The sequence below is a fragment of the Delphinus delphis genome, chromosome 1 (assembly GCF_949987515.2).
Source record: "Delphinus delphis chromosome 1, mDelDel1.2, whole genome shotgun sequence".
Lineage (NCBI taxonomy): Eukaryota > Metazoa > Chordata > Mammalia > Artiodactyla > Delphinidae > Delphinus > Delphinus delphis.
Window position 1 is genome coordinate 72,945,417 of NC_082683.1, and position 15,180 is coordinate 72,960,596.

Below are 15,180 nucleotides of genomic sequence, written 5' to 3' on the forward strand. Positions count from 1 at the left end.
GTCTTTTGCAATTAACGTTGGACCTCTTCTTTTACATGATCCTGATTTTACAATATTGTAAACTTATTTTACATCAGCCCTTTATTTAAAGCCATGAAAAATATTTTTTTATTAGAAAGAAGCAGGCAGGAACAATAGCTACTCTTTTAGTGCTTATCATATGTTAAACACTGGCAAGAACTATATATACGTAGTGAGGTCTTCAGTGAAAAAGGAATTTTTCTTTTCTTTCTTTTTAAGCAATAGAAGTGCAATTTGGAAGTGGTTGACAGTTTTCAGTTTCTCCAGATAGAGACCTCTGGGACATTCTTTTACGGAGTAGGAGGTTGGAATTATGATCAGAAAAAACTTGCTATTACTAGTACAACATAAGTTCTATCCATAGATTTTTAGGAAAAGAAAAACTGTGACGTCACCATAAACCTTAATGATGATACTGTAGACTAATATATTGTTTGTTTATTACTACAGTACAAACTAGATCGAGCTCTAACTATGCTATATCTTTGCAGATGCAGAGAAATGTGTTTCCAAAATATGGATTTAAACTGGATTTTAGAACTCACACATGGTATTACTTAAGTTGGAAAAAACTTTTTGAGTGATGTAAATACTTTCAACCTTTGTGATTGTCTTGTCAGGACAATGGAATTCAGGCTATACCTCTGGGTAGGGTTAGGAGCGTCCCCTGAAGGAAGTGAAAGTTTCCACTGTCAGGTAGGAAGGAGCGTGGCCTTTGAAAGAGAGAAGGAAGAAGGGATTAGTGGGTCTTTCTCCATTAGGAGAGACTTTTGCCATTAGTGGGTCTTTTGCCATTAGGAGGGACTTCCATTAGGAGAATGGAAACACAGACCAACAGTCTTATAAATGGTATCTTCAAGAAACTATGGCCAGAGTATGTCATAGCTTGTCTGTGCTCACACCCGTTAGAGTGCAAATTTGCGGGAATACATGCACTCTGCATGAAATGGCCTACGTGTATATTATCTCATTTAATATTCATAACAACCCTATTATTTTGAAGATTGTGAAACCAGAAACCCTGAAAGGGTAGGACAAAAGCTGCCCAAGGTCTCACAGCTAAGAAACTATCGCACTGCCAGTGTTTGGACCCAGGCAATCTGACTCTAAAATCAACGTGCTTAACTGCCTTCAGCTCTCTGCAGGATTGTTTTCTTATTCTTCTCTGTATTCAGTTAAACTTTATTAAATTAGTCTTTTGGCACTTTTGCACTGGGGGATAGGGCGTGGAGTAATGATAAAGGAGTGACTCGGCCCATGTTTAGAGCAAAGTAGAACTGGGAGCAAGGAAGGCCTTGTGAGAAATTGCCCACTGCCTACTTCCAACATTCATTCCCCCCTTCCTCAATAATAGAACCCCACATAGCAGTGAGCCCCACTAAAACATTTCTCAGTTTCCACTGCAAGCAAGCACGGTCATATGATCAATTTCTGGTCAACAAGATTTATGCCAAAGTATCCTTACACTGCCCATCTTCATCTCTTCCTCCATCCTGGATGGAGGATAAGATAACGTGAACTCTGCAGTTATCATGGACTACTAGATGACCTTGACAGTGGAAGCCATTTACTTAGGATAGCGGAGCAGAAAAACAGGAACCAAGCAATCTAATGACACTATGAAGTGGTCAGATCCACCCTTGAAGGCCTACTTTCTTTTACATGAATAGGAAATAAACTTTTATTTTGTTGAAGCCAGTATTGCTTTGGGATTTTCCGTTACATGCAGCCAGGGACTACCCAGGGTTGCACATGCCTCTGTTGGTTTTTTATTGCACAAAAGCATCTGGATGGGTAAGAGAGATGGGGGCTGGAATCAGACTGTACTCCCCTCAACAAACCATGAATCCGATATGGGACTGAGTCCACCTGGATAAAGAAGACCCTATTTTCTAATTCATCCAAAGGCCTAGTCTGTCTGCTCCTGAAGCCCTGACCCTATCTGGAAAGGACATCTTTCGCTGATTCACACAAAGGCACTATATGGCCTTCATTCTAACTGATTCAAGCCCAGGGAAGTGAATTATACAATGGCATGAGGTTACAGGCGATGTCTGGAGCAGAGATCTTTCATAAGAAGAATAATCATCAGGGGTGTTTTGTAGAACTAGTGAGTATTTTCTTTGGTATTCCCAGAAATAACTTAGGGAAAGGGGATCCAATGGAAAATTGGACTTTCTATAATCAGTAGGGTGAGGGCTTAGGGTAATTTATGAAAGGGAATATGACTTTACTTTTTAATCACGGACGGTTGTGCATTCATTATCTCATTTAATTCTCAAAACGACTTTATAATTATAATTGTCCCAGATTTGCAGAAGAGAAAACAGACTGAGAGAGAGTAAAAAAATTGTTCAAGGTCACAGCTAATAAAAGGCAAAGCCAGGATTCTGACCTAGATCTGTCTGACTCCTAAACCTGTGCCCTTAAGCATTATTGCATATTTCGGCCTCCTTATCACATGTCCGAATTAGTGAAGTCCTAAATTTGGTTGAGATTGTGGAAACTTAAAAATTCTTCGTAATGGGCCCAGCTGATGTGTTAGAATTCCTTCATTTAGAATGGAGAGGTTGCCTCACTTCTTCAGTTTTTTTCTGTTTCTGAGAAGTCGAGTGTCCCCCACATGTGTGAAGCAGCCAGGATTCCCACTCAGCGTGACACAGCCCTCCCAGCTTCAAGAAGTCAGACCCAGAGCTCTCTGTGGGAAAGGGCAAGTCCTCTTTAATGAAATTTCTCCTCTGGAGGTGCAGCTTCCTTCCCTCTGGTGCTCAACTCGGGTTCATCTTGGGATCACCCTACCCTAAGTTATTTTAAGGCAGTATTAATGTTTTATGACTCATTTCCTAGTTTCCTGCTGGGGAAAAAAAAAAAAATCACAGCCCAGGCAGTCAGTCTCAGACACTGCTGATGTGTAATTTGAAAACGTATATTTTACTATGAGTGGGAGGATATGCAAGAAAGAGAAAAGTATTTCTGTTGAAGTAGGCTGTTTCTGTCCTCCCTTTATCCTGGTGCCCCTGGCATGCCCCCAACCTCACACACACATACACCCGGGCTCCTGCAGAACTCTGCACTGACATTTCCTCTAGGACTATACAATTCACCTTAGAGAGACAGGGTTTTGTTATTGAGTTGACTCAAGATCATTTCAGGAATGTGTCCTTGGATTATCTTACTTTTTTTGTTTGTTTGTTTGGTTGGTTGTTTTTCTTTTGCGGTACACGGGCCTCTCACTGTTGTGGCCTCTCCCGTTGTGGAGCACAGGCTCCGGATGCGCAGGCCCAGCGGCCATGGCTCACGGGCCCAGCCACTCCGCGGCATGTGGAATCTTCCCGGACCGGGGCACGAACCCGTGTCCCCTGCATCGGCAGGTGGACTCTCAACCACTGCACCACCAGGGAAGGCCGGATTATCTTACTTTTATCTGGTCTCTCTAGATCTTCCTCAGCCTCAGATATGCATGTATCAGATGTGTGTGTGTGTGTGTGTGTGTGTAGCCATTTGAAATAATATAATATTCTTCCTCCAAATAAAAGCTGATGCTAAATAAAAGAAATACAAATGAAATTGCCCTAGTACCTACGTGAGGTCAGTAATGCCTGCTTTTGCACGTGGTTGAAGAGGAGGCCATGAACTCCTAACATCTCCATCTGAGGAACACAAAGGGCCTTAGTCTGAACTCAGCCCCGGTGGAGCTCTCTCACATCTGACTCCACAACAGGCAAACACGTCATGCCTTCGTCATTCCTGGAGCTACTCCTCCCACACCATTCCAGAGAGAGCAAAGAAGCTTTCTGTAAAGCAATTGATGAAAATTGTGCTTTAAAAAAAAAAAAAAATGAAAGAAAATGGCTTAAAACAAATCCTGAAGACTCACTCACCCCACCAAAGGACTGAGACCTGAAAGTTGCACAGTCATGTAGCTGGCCATAGTGAAAGCTATGAGGACAATTACATTTTAAATTCAAAGGTATTTTATAGAGCAGAGATCTGCCACCATTTTAAATTTGGATATTGTCAGGTTTGTATGAATTTCTGGTATAATTGTGATTATGTATCCTAAAGAAAAGTAATTCTTTATCTCACGTTAGAAAAGAACTCCCTTTCTTAAACCCCATATACTTAGCCCCACCCCTTTTCTAATGTTAACAATTGTTGAGTGATGGCTTTATGCTAATCACATGATGTATTATTTAATTTACATACATCAAATAGTACATACCCATGATGTAGATACTATTATTCTCCCCATTTAAAAGATGAGGAAACTGAGGCACAGAGACTTTAGGTAACTTATCCAAGGCCATATATGTTTGAACCAGATCTGTCTTGTTCTAGTGCTCAAGTTTCAGAATCCCAATCTTATGATCCCTGATGCTTTGTCTGGATTTGTTTGGCAGGAGATGGGGAAAGTGTCAGGGTAGTGCTGGGGATGTGTCAGGGAAAGGACTAAAATTATAGGAGGAACTCTTGTGACAGAACATTTTGTGTATATCAGTAGATGAGAGTGTAATTTTAATGATGTGCTATCTTAGTATAGTAGCTTTAAAACTGCACATTTTCTTTGTAATCACCTTCTAATAAACTATTGCACATTTTTACATAGACCAAAGTGATAAAATTATAAGCTCACGAATGATCACAAACAACTTGTAGACTTCCACTGAGCAAGGCATCATAATTTTCAATAAATTGAAGCTATTACATCGCTGTTGTTCTTGTCCTTATTATGGAGACATAGCATCTAGATGTCTTTAGAGCAAAAGTGGTTGCACAGCCCTTTTGTTACAAATCCTAATACCCTCAGGGCCATTTAAACTAACCTAAACTATCTCTTCATTCAATCATAAAGCATTTACCAAGTGCATTCTCCAGGCCAGGCACTATTCTAGACTCTGGAGATACTGCAGTGAAGGTGATACCACAGTGAAGAAAACAATGTCCCTGCATTCTAGAGATCTCATGTTCTAGAGGGAGAGATTCGCTTTAAACTAATAACAAATGTGCATTTGCGTGTTCAGAAAAATAAAGCTGATTGAGGAACAGAGAGTGGTAGTCAGCAGTGCTAATTTAGACAAGGGTAGGCAGACTTCCCCGAAGAGGTGACATTTGAGCAGAGGCTGGAACGATGTGGCTCTGCGGAGGGATGAGCATCCAGGCATAGGAACAATAGGTGTGAAAGTCCTGAGGTGGGCCCTTGACTTCTGAGTGGTGGGGAAACGGCAAAGAGGCCCATGGGGTTGGAACACAGTAAGTAAGAAAGAGAATGAGATGAGGTCCCAGAGTAGGCAAGGCCAGGTCCCTTGGGCTCACCTGGGTCATGGGATGAAAAGCCCTGATCTTATTCTAGGTAAGATGGGAAGCCACTGGACAGCCCCGAGCAGTAGAGTGTCCTTTATTATCTGACATGTTCTAAAGAATCACTCTGGCTGCTGTTTTGAAAATAGGCCATAACACCTAGTGGTACTAATGTTAGGTGACAGCCTCTCAGTGGTTTGGAGGTGACCACGGTATTGAATGTCAACTGCTATGATGGCTGGTGTCTCCATGCTCACTTCGAACAGAAACAGGCAAGGCAATTCGAATCTGACCCAAGGGGAAAGTTTTAAGGTGAAGCTATATAAATTGAGCAAGAGTATGAATTTAAATCATGAATGTGAACTTTAAAATTATGCATGTTTCTACTGAAGCCATGAGGGTTCAAAATAATAGACTTCTGTTCTGGCAGAAGACTACCTAGGGCACCTCCAAGAATCACAAACTCTCACCTTCCCTGTGAGATCAACAAAGAGCTGCTGACCAAGTTACAACATCACAGGAATAGTCCAACTATAGGGTGAGCCAATGATTATTTATTTGCCTCAGTTTGGAGCCAGGAGAAAAGGGAGAACAGAGAAGGGCAGTCATGAAACAAGAAAGCTAAGGTGGGCCCCTAGGAAGTGATCTAAGAGGAAATTAACACTGCAGGCCTACAAGGTACCAGGCCCTGGACAAATGTGATCTTGTTTAACTGGAACAACAATACTGTGAAGAAAATGTGGCTCAAGTATGTTCAATAACCAGCCCAAGGTCATGCATGCAGTTGACAAGTGACAGAGCAGACATTTAAGCTCAGGCTTTTTTCTTTTTCTCCAAAGCTATGTTTTTTTTTTTTGTTTTTTTTTTAATGCAACATCTAGTTGTACTGATGGTGTTGGTGCAGTGACAGTGAGAAGATTGCCCTAAATAAATGTGAAAATAAATCTTGGGCTACTCATTACCCAAGCTTTATAAGCAAGCCATCATCCTTGTGGCAGGATTGAGCTGCACTGGAGAAATATCAATGCACACATAGGGAAAAATCAGTCTATATTATGCTAACTCTACCTGCCAGATTGCAGGGGTCAGGTGTGGAAGAGGCAGTATCCCCCAAAACCGTCTTAACTTGGAGCTGAAAAGACAAAATGAGAAACAGAATTCCAGCAAACAGAAAAAGATCTCTTAGGCTGAGCTCTCTATTTCATTCAGGAAATATTTATCATTAGTTTTAATCAATTTTTGTTAAATATCTATCTGGTTTGGAATTCCATAGGGAGTCAAAATTGTGAAATGTTTTAAATATATAGTTAGCTGCCTGAGTCCATATCCATGAATATCACCATTACAGGTAAATATATTCTTTTATCTCTTTATTCAGTGAATGTTTATTGAACACCAATTATGTGCCAGGCACTAGGGTAATTTAGTAAAGAAATTCCTAAATCCTGCTGGTGTTCTTTCTCAAGCAAGGCCTCCTGATGCAGTGCTGATTCTCAATTACAAACACCTGATGGAAAGATCCTCAGTTAAATTATATATAAAATCTGCTGCCTTTGGAATTTGGAAATTTACTCTATATGAAAAAATATGACATACAGATTATTGCCCTTCATTTTTCAGTAGTCTTGCATCTTGTTCTCATTCTCTTAAGTCTGGTTATTATTAAGTAGAGAGCATTCCCAGCACACTACAGCATATTAATTTCCATTGGCAAAATGTCAACTGCTATGACTGATTTTTTGTGTGTGGTTGGCATGTACGCATGTGGATGTTGCTAAAGTTTCCTTGCATGTTCTAAAACTCTGACGGGCCTGGGTGTGGGGAGATGATATTCTCATCATGGACCAGCGTTGCCCATCTGGCTCGTCACCTCTGGCGCCACCATCATGTCCAGAATTCACATCTGGAGGCCCTCCAAGGAAACATTCTCTGTGGCCAGTGTGCAATAGAGCCTCAAGTCATGCTGCTGAAATTATACAGGCCAGAAGAGAGAATGGATTTATCTTAAAGCCATCACTGTACTATTAGACCAGGGTGTGCTCCCTTCCCGGAGCCCTGCATGTCAGAGACACTAATTCTCCTGCCTGAGGAGAATTAAATCAGGCCAAGGTGACCAAACTGATAAACGAGGCAGCACCACATCAGTCAGAGACTTCCTCGGGGCAGCGAGATACAGAGAACTGAGAACTTCGCAGCGAAGGCCGCCACAGAGCCGGTGGTGGGCTGTCATATATTAGAAGGTGAAGTCACAGAGTTGAATTTTAGAGCTGGAAGGGAGCTACAGCAACCCCTCATTTTACAGATGAGGAAATAGCCATCCAGAGAAAGTAGGTGTTCTCTCTAAAGACATTCTGCTGTTAAATTGCAAAGTCAGGCCTGAGCTCCATGCCCCTAGGAACCCAGCCCCGGCTGTGCATTTACCACCATCATAGGCAAGTTCCCCTGGTGCTGTATCTTCCAGAGCTGTATTTTTAATGACTACAAAAGAAGCCTCCATTAATGTGTTAGCTGGTAACATGTCCAGACCTCTCCATAGAAGCTTCTCTCTGCCTCCCCCAACTTTTAAAAAAATAATCTCAAACTTGTAGAAAATTGTGCGTACAGTACAAAGAACTATTTTTCCTAAACCATTTGAGAGTAATTTGCTAACATGATATCCTGAATCCCTAAATACTTGAGTTTATATGTCCTATAAACAAAGACAATTCTCCTATATTATTTTTAAAAAACCACAATATATTTCTCCTATGTTTTCAAATACAGTCATCAAAATTAGGAAATTAATGCTGATATATTACTACCATCTAATCATCAGATTCCACTTAAGTTTCCTGTTTCCCAAAAAGTCCTTTATAGCAGAAGAGTCCAGTCAGAATGACACAAAAGATTTAGAATTGTTCAGGAGGGAAACTTCTGTACGATGCTATGATGGTGGGTACATGTCGTTATACATTTGTCCAAAGCCATAGAATGTACAACTTCCAGAGTTAACCCTAATGTAAACTGTGGACTTTGGGTGATAAGTGATGTGCCAATGTAGGTTCATCTATTAATTGTGAGAAACATACCTGCTCTGGTACAGGATGTTTATAGTGAAGGAGGTTGTGCATGTGTGGGGTTTATGGAGCTCTCTGTACTTTCCACTCAATTTTTCTGTAAAACAAAAAGTGTTCTAAAAACCAAAATCTATTAATTAAGTCAAAGAGATTGTATGAAAGTCATTTAGAAACAGAAAACTGAAGGAGCACTTTCCTTTGGAAATCCAGAAAGAAAAAAATAGTGACAATTATGAAGCCATAATGCAATGAAAAGAAGTAAGATGATGGGTGATGGAACTTCATTATTATTAAAAGGGAATTTAGAAAACAAAGTTAGATTCATAGAATGTTTACTGAAGGCAAGTTGCATGCCAGCCAAGAAGCGTTCACATAATGAGACATTATCTCATGTAATTTCATTTAATCCTTATCTATTCCTCATGAAAATGTGTCTTTAGCCCATTTTAAGATGAGGAAACTAGGGCTCAAAGTTGAGGGGTGGCTTGGCCAATTAGATTGATTCAAGTAAGCAGGTTGTCTACTGTGGGCCAAAAAGTGTGCTAAACTCTGAAAAGATTCCATGGTAAGTGAGAACAGTCTTCTGTAGAGAAAGAACTGACAATTTCAAGAGAAAGCTATCTAATCCACTAACCATATAGCATTCAGGGCCAAGGAAATGGGGAAGTGCATGGATCTGTTAACTTCACTTGGAAAGCACAGAAAAGCTCCACAAAGAAGACGGCATTGGATCTGGGACTTGAAAGATGAGTACAACTTCTAATAGGCATAAAATGTGGGAAAGAGTATTTCTGTTGGGAATGATGGCAAAGGCAAAGATCAGGAACTCCAGAGTGGTTGAATTATGGCCCCCAAAAGGGATATGGCAGAAGAGGAGGTTGGAGGAGCATTCCAGGGAATTATGGTCCTGCCAAGGAGCATGAACTTGACTCTGAAACCAATAGAGAGCGACTGGATCCTTTGAGGAGGAAGGCTACACAATTTAACCTATAGTTTTAGAATATCATTTTGCAGCAATGTGGGATTGTTAATAACAGAGAACCAGGGCTGGGCAAAGGGAGACCACAAGGAGGCAACGGTAATGCCACGACATCCAGATAAGACAAAGGCAAGGCAGTGTTCTTGGAAGGATGAAGTAATCAAGTCAGAATTACTGAGGCTTTATTGAGTTAGAAAAAGGGTAGGATACTGTTCAAATTGTTTCCAAGTTACTTTTCGAAAATGTTTGTCTAAATGTCACCTTCTCGGTGAGGTTACTTCTAACCACCCTATTTAAAACTGTGACTCGGGCTTCCCTGGTGGCGCAGTGGTTGAGAGTCCGCCTGCCGATGCAGGGAACACGGGTTCGTGCCCCGGTTTGGGAAGATCCCACAGGTCGCGGAGCGGCTGGGCCCGTGAGCCATGGCCGCTGAGCCTGCGTGTCCGGAACCTGTGCTCCACAACGGAAGAGAGGCCACAACAGTGAGAGGACCGCGTACAGCAAAAAAAAAAAAAAAAAAAAAGATATATGTTTGTTTGGCTTGTTTATTGATCATCTCAAATACCTAGAGCACTGCCTAGGACATAGTAGATGTACAACAAATATTGTTGAGTGAGTGAACGAGCGCAGGCATGTACCGGCATGCTCCCAGCGGTACTTCAACATAGGCAAAAGATATGGCATGAACTAGAGACAATTTCAAGTGTACTTAGAGATAAAATATTTTCTATTAAAACATTTATACCTGTACCTAAGGAGAAATAATTAGAAAAGGATTTCATGATTAGTAAACCGTATGTAACACCAGTCAAGGAGACCAGATTTTTTACATGTGCTAAAGCCCTCTTGATACTGAGTATACTTGTAGATTCGGCAAGAGATTGATTTTAAGGAGGGACACTTTAGGTGTGGGGATTGAGTCATGGCAGAAATCCTTGACAAGATTTGATAAGCAGTGTTTATCTCTTTATCATATCCGGCACCATGACGATTTATTTTTTACCTATGTTGTCTCAGTATTTGAAATAGCATATCAATGCTCGAAGGCATTGATATTTCCGTTTAACAGATGAGGAAACTGAGATTCAGAAAGGCAACTGGCTTGCCCAGTGACATAGTTCAAACAAGTCCATCTGATTTTAATGCTTCCCACTATAGCATGAAAATTATAATAAGAAAGAAAAGATTTTATTAAGCATTTATTCTGAACCAGACACAGTGGTATTCACTTTGCAATAACCCTACAAGATGCATCACATTAATCTACCCATTTTACAGTTGGAAAACCTAGCACAGAAAGTTGAAGTCAATTGCTCGAGATCTCATGTCTAGAAAGTTCTAGAACCGGGACTCAAACCCAGGCCTGATGGACTCTAAATCCCGTGCTCATAACCACTACACTATATTGCCAAGTGGCAAATGAGGATATCGCCAGATGGAGCAGGCTGAGGTTTTGCTGATTTAGGGGAAAGAGAACCAGTAAAAGATCAGTTTCCACAAGTGCAAAGGCAAGTGCAAAGAGATAAACATTTAGCAAATTAATGCAGTAGTTTCAAGGGTAGTTTGAGCAGATGCCATGTGGAAGTTATCAGAGAAAACATCAGTTCTTTAAGCCAAATGGTATTTTGAGAGTATGAAGAGAATATGATTATAAGAGTTTTAACCATAAGAACAAATCTATATGTGTAAACACTTAGCTAAGAGAATAGGGCATATTGCTAAGACTATTACATTAAACATGTCTTTTACAAATTAATGAGATATTGGTCATTAAGAAATTACAAGCGCTCAAATGCAGTGATTATGTTGGGATTTGACGTATGATTACCGGGGTTAAATATTTATATAGAAATACGCATCTTCCTCCTCAGTTCTCCCAGTAGAGGATCCCAAGAGGCCAAGACAGAAGCACAGAATACCTCATCCGTGATAATTTAGTGCCCTCCAACTCAGAGAACAGAGCCAGGAACTGCGAGAAATGGAAGTCTGAATGGGGCTGGAGTCAGTCACCAAAACAAGGCTGCCACGCAGAGCTCAACAACGGCCTGCCACAGATGTGGTGCTTTTCATGTGAGCCATCTGGCCCTCCTGCTTTTACCTGCATATTGGAATGTCTGTGATCTAAAGGGCCAGGTGGTAAAGAGAAAGAACTTAAGAGTTTATGAAGAATTCTCACATATATGAATTATCTTGCTAGACTATGAATAATTCGAAGGCCGTTAAGTAAAGCTAACCCATCTTTGTTACCCCTACCTATATGTAGCCCAGTTCTTTCCTGATTTCTTGGGAGATGATGACAAGAAGCAAAATTCACTAGTCTGACATGAGAACGACCTCAGCTGAGTTTCAGCATCCCACGTCAGGTACCGAGCAGGTGTTAAGGGTACGTTTGCACATAACAATGTGGAAAGAATATGACACATTTACACTGACCATTATGGGAACTAGAAGCACAGGGAGAGAGAGGAAAACTCTAATGAAGAGCAATCTTTGCCCTTCAACAGTGAGGAACTCTCAGTCTCTCCCGACATGGTCCAGCCTGCTCACTCTGAGGAATGGAAAGAACAAATGTTTTCCTCATCCTATAGCATTTATCACCAGCAGTCAACATCTCTGCCATTGTCCTTCTGCATGCCAGGCTCAGATGGAAGTCTCTTCCTTTTTTGTACTGTATAAAAAAATCTTAAAGTTAGAAGTGGAAATAAACTGAAAACAATGATGGGACCAAAACAAAAGAGCAGATAAATACTTGCTGGAGTGAAATCCAACAAACCTATTTTGTAGCTTGCATTAGGCTAATCATCTGCAAGTTGATCTCAGGAAAATTATAAATGAAAAATACTATAAACCGTCATGTCCATGATACGTAGTTGGGACCCGGTAAATATTTGTTGAATGGATTAATTAATGCTAGCTTTTGCAGTACAGTTCCAGATGTGACGATTCAGCATTCTTGTTAAAATATCTCCAGCTCTGCTCACCTGGCTTCTGTCACAGCACACTCTGCTGATTCTCATTTTTCCTCTGTACCCAGTCTCCTTCACTGACATTCTTTTCCTCTGTCCACTCAAAAAGGTCGTATCCATGAGAGGATCGAGCTTAGTCTCTTGTTCTTACTGTGCACACTGCACAAGAACATGCTAATCATCATTAACCCCAGCCTACATGGTGGTGATTCCCACATCCCATCTCCAGCCTCGACCCTCTCTGAGCTTCAACTCCAGAACGTTTTCCAAGTCCATCCTGCTGTCCTTCCCAACGTCCTCATCCATTCCCTCCTGGACTACCACAATGTCCCTGCTCCTCTACACCAGCATTGCCTTTCTCAAATCTATTCTACCCAGGTTGCTAAACCCAAATTAAAGCATGCTGTCCTTCACTTTATGACTTTTAGTACTCCATCCCCCACCACTACCTATAGGACCAAGCTTCACCTCTTCAGGAGATGTACAAGCATCTCCAGGATCTGTCTCTACCTACTTTTCTACCGTCGTCTCCTCCACTCGTTGTCTTGCTCTTTACTCACTAGAAATTCAAACTGCTTGTTGTTACCCACATGCTCCATGCTGTTTCATGCTTCCCCTGCCTTTGCCCTCATTGTTCCCCTAGTTCCTACTCCCTTTCAAAAATTCAGTTCCAGCTGCCCCCTCTTTAACCTTCCTGTCCTCCTCCTCTATTCCCTGTAGACTGGGTCAGGTGCCCTTTATCCTGTGCAACCCTGCATAATACACACTGCTACCACTGAGTTTCCCACGCTGCATTAAAACAGGCTATGAACAATTCTTCCTTCTATCAAAACCTGCACTGAAAGAGGGGAATAAGACAGGTTTGGCTTCTCAGCACATAACATGGTATCTGGTATAGAGGGCAAAATATATATATATATATTCTTTATATATCATATATATATTCTTATATATATATATCTGAGTCACTTTGGTGTACACCTGAAACTAACACAATATTGTAAATCAACTATATTTCAACAAAAATTTAAAAATTAAAATTAACATTAAAAAACTAAGTAAATATTTGTGGATAAAACTGAGCTGAGAGTTGCAGACATATAAATTAATTAGCATATCAACCATCTCTGAGTGCACAACTACTCAGAGCACAATCAATTATTCCATTTCCTAAATCCCCCTGAGGAAGACGCTCACCCCACTCAATGCCGTTCAGAGCCACAGTTGCTAAACTGATATTGCCAAAACAGGCCTCAAGTAATGAGAAAGGTTCCATTTCCCTCTACCGTGAAATTTTTGAGATAGACAAAGTGATGCTAGGACCCTAGCCACTTGTCCTGCCACATTTAGGATCCTGGCATCTACTGTTATGAATGTACTGCCTAATTGAGCACTCTTTGACCAATACTGTCACGGGCCAGGAGAACAAGCCAGCCACGGGTAGGTTTCTCATTAACCTCACTAGAATAATCCATTTCTCTGTCTTGACACTGTGTGCAGAAATAAATTGCCCATTTTGTTGAGGCAAGCACATTTTCAAACAACTTGAAACTACTGCAAACACCAATAGCCACGTGTGAGGGAAAAAGATGAAATGTAGTTTGTAGAAAATAAATTCTTGATTATGTTAGACTTACAGGGTATACGCGTTGTTACTCTGTCAGAGTTAGAGGTAAGAGGCCCAGCAGTGTTTTGCTCCTACGTCAAACACAGAGCTGGCAACTTACTGTGCAAAATAAACTGCGGAGAAAAATAGAAAGTTGGCATCTCTGCTTTTTAACTATTTTCCTCAAAGGTCATCATGAAGAGAGAAGTCATCATTATAGCAACCACGTGGGTGTTCTCTTGCTTCTTGGAAAGCTTTATAGGCCAGTTGTTTACGGCTAACTTTCGGTGAAAGACTAGTTCAAGTATATCAAAGCTTTATAGGCTGCGTGGGAGCCATTACACGTGGAAGCTGACCCGACGGTTACTTGTAAGGAGGCCAGAGACTGGTATTCAAGAAATAATAATGTTACCATTGCAAATAGAGACCAAGATTGTCCTAGGAGATCATTCTGAGTAATCAAAGCACTAGTTTTCTGCCACTTTGATGTGCAGGGACAATATGTGTGGTGACCACATTGAAAGAAAGAAAGAAAGAACCTCTAGCCTGAGAATTGGTGAGCAGGCATATATGTATAGGGTTTGAACAAGTCATCTATGGCTCACTTGGAGGTCAATGAATGGATAAGAAATAAAACTCAAGACAGCAGGATCTATACTTAAATAGTGACTGACTTTTGTTGAAGTGTTGAATCGCAATGGATATACTAATAGCAGTGAATGCTGTAAGGTCCAAGTTTCCTTAACCCCTTCTTCATAACAGTACTCATGGCTGGTCCTTCATTTACTTTCCCACAGTCATCAGCCTTGTCCAAAACATTAGCTCTTCAGACCCAGGCTACAGTCTCACATCTGGGCCTCCAGCCTAAAGACTCTCCCTTCTCCAGTTTTTTCTTTACACCCTTACCATGTTTGTCTCCTTAAATACTCTTTGAGTAGCACAAACTTCCATCCACTTCCATTCTTTTAGGGAACTGTTGCTTCCCTATTCTAACCATGTGTTTTGGGATGACAGAAAGTTTCTCATCACAGATATCCCCTCCTAGACACAGGGGGAAGCACCTGACCTAGAGGGGACTAATCATGGTACCTATTACCCTTGCCATAGTCCGGATTCACGCTCAAACTTTTTCCAAGGAATCAGCAAAAGTTGGAGACTTCTGCACAGGTGGATTTACTGTGACACGAAAGAGGTTTAACTGTCAAGGCCCCTTATCAGAACAGGCTCCTGGGAGTGGTGGATATTCTGGGATGT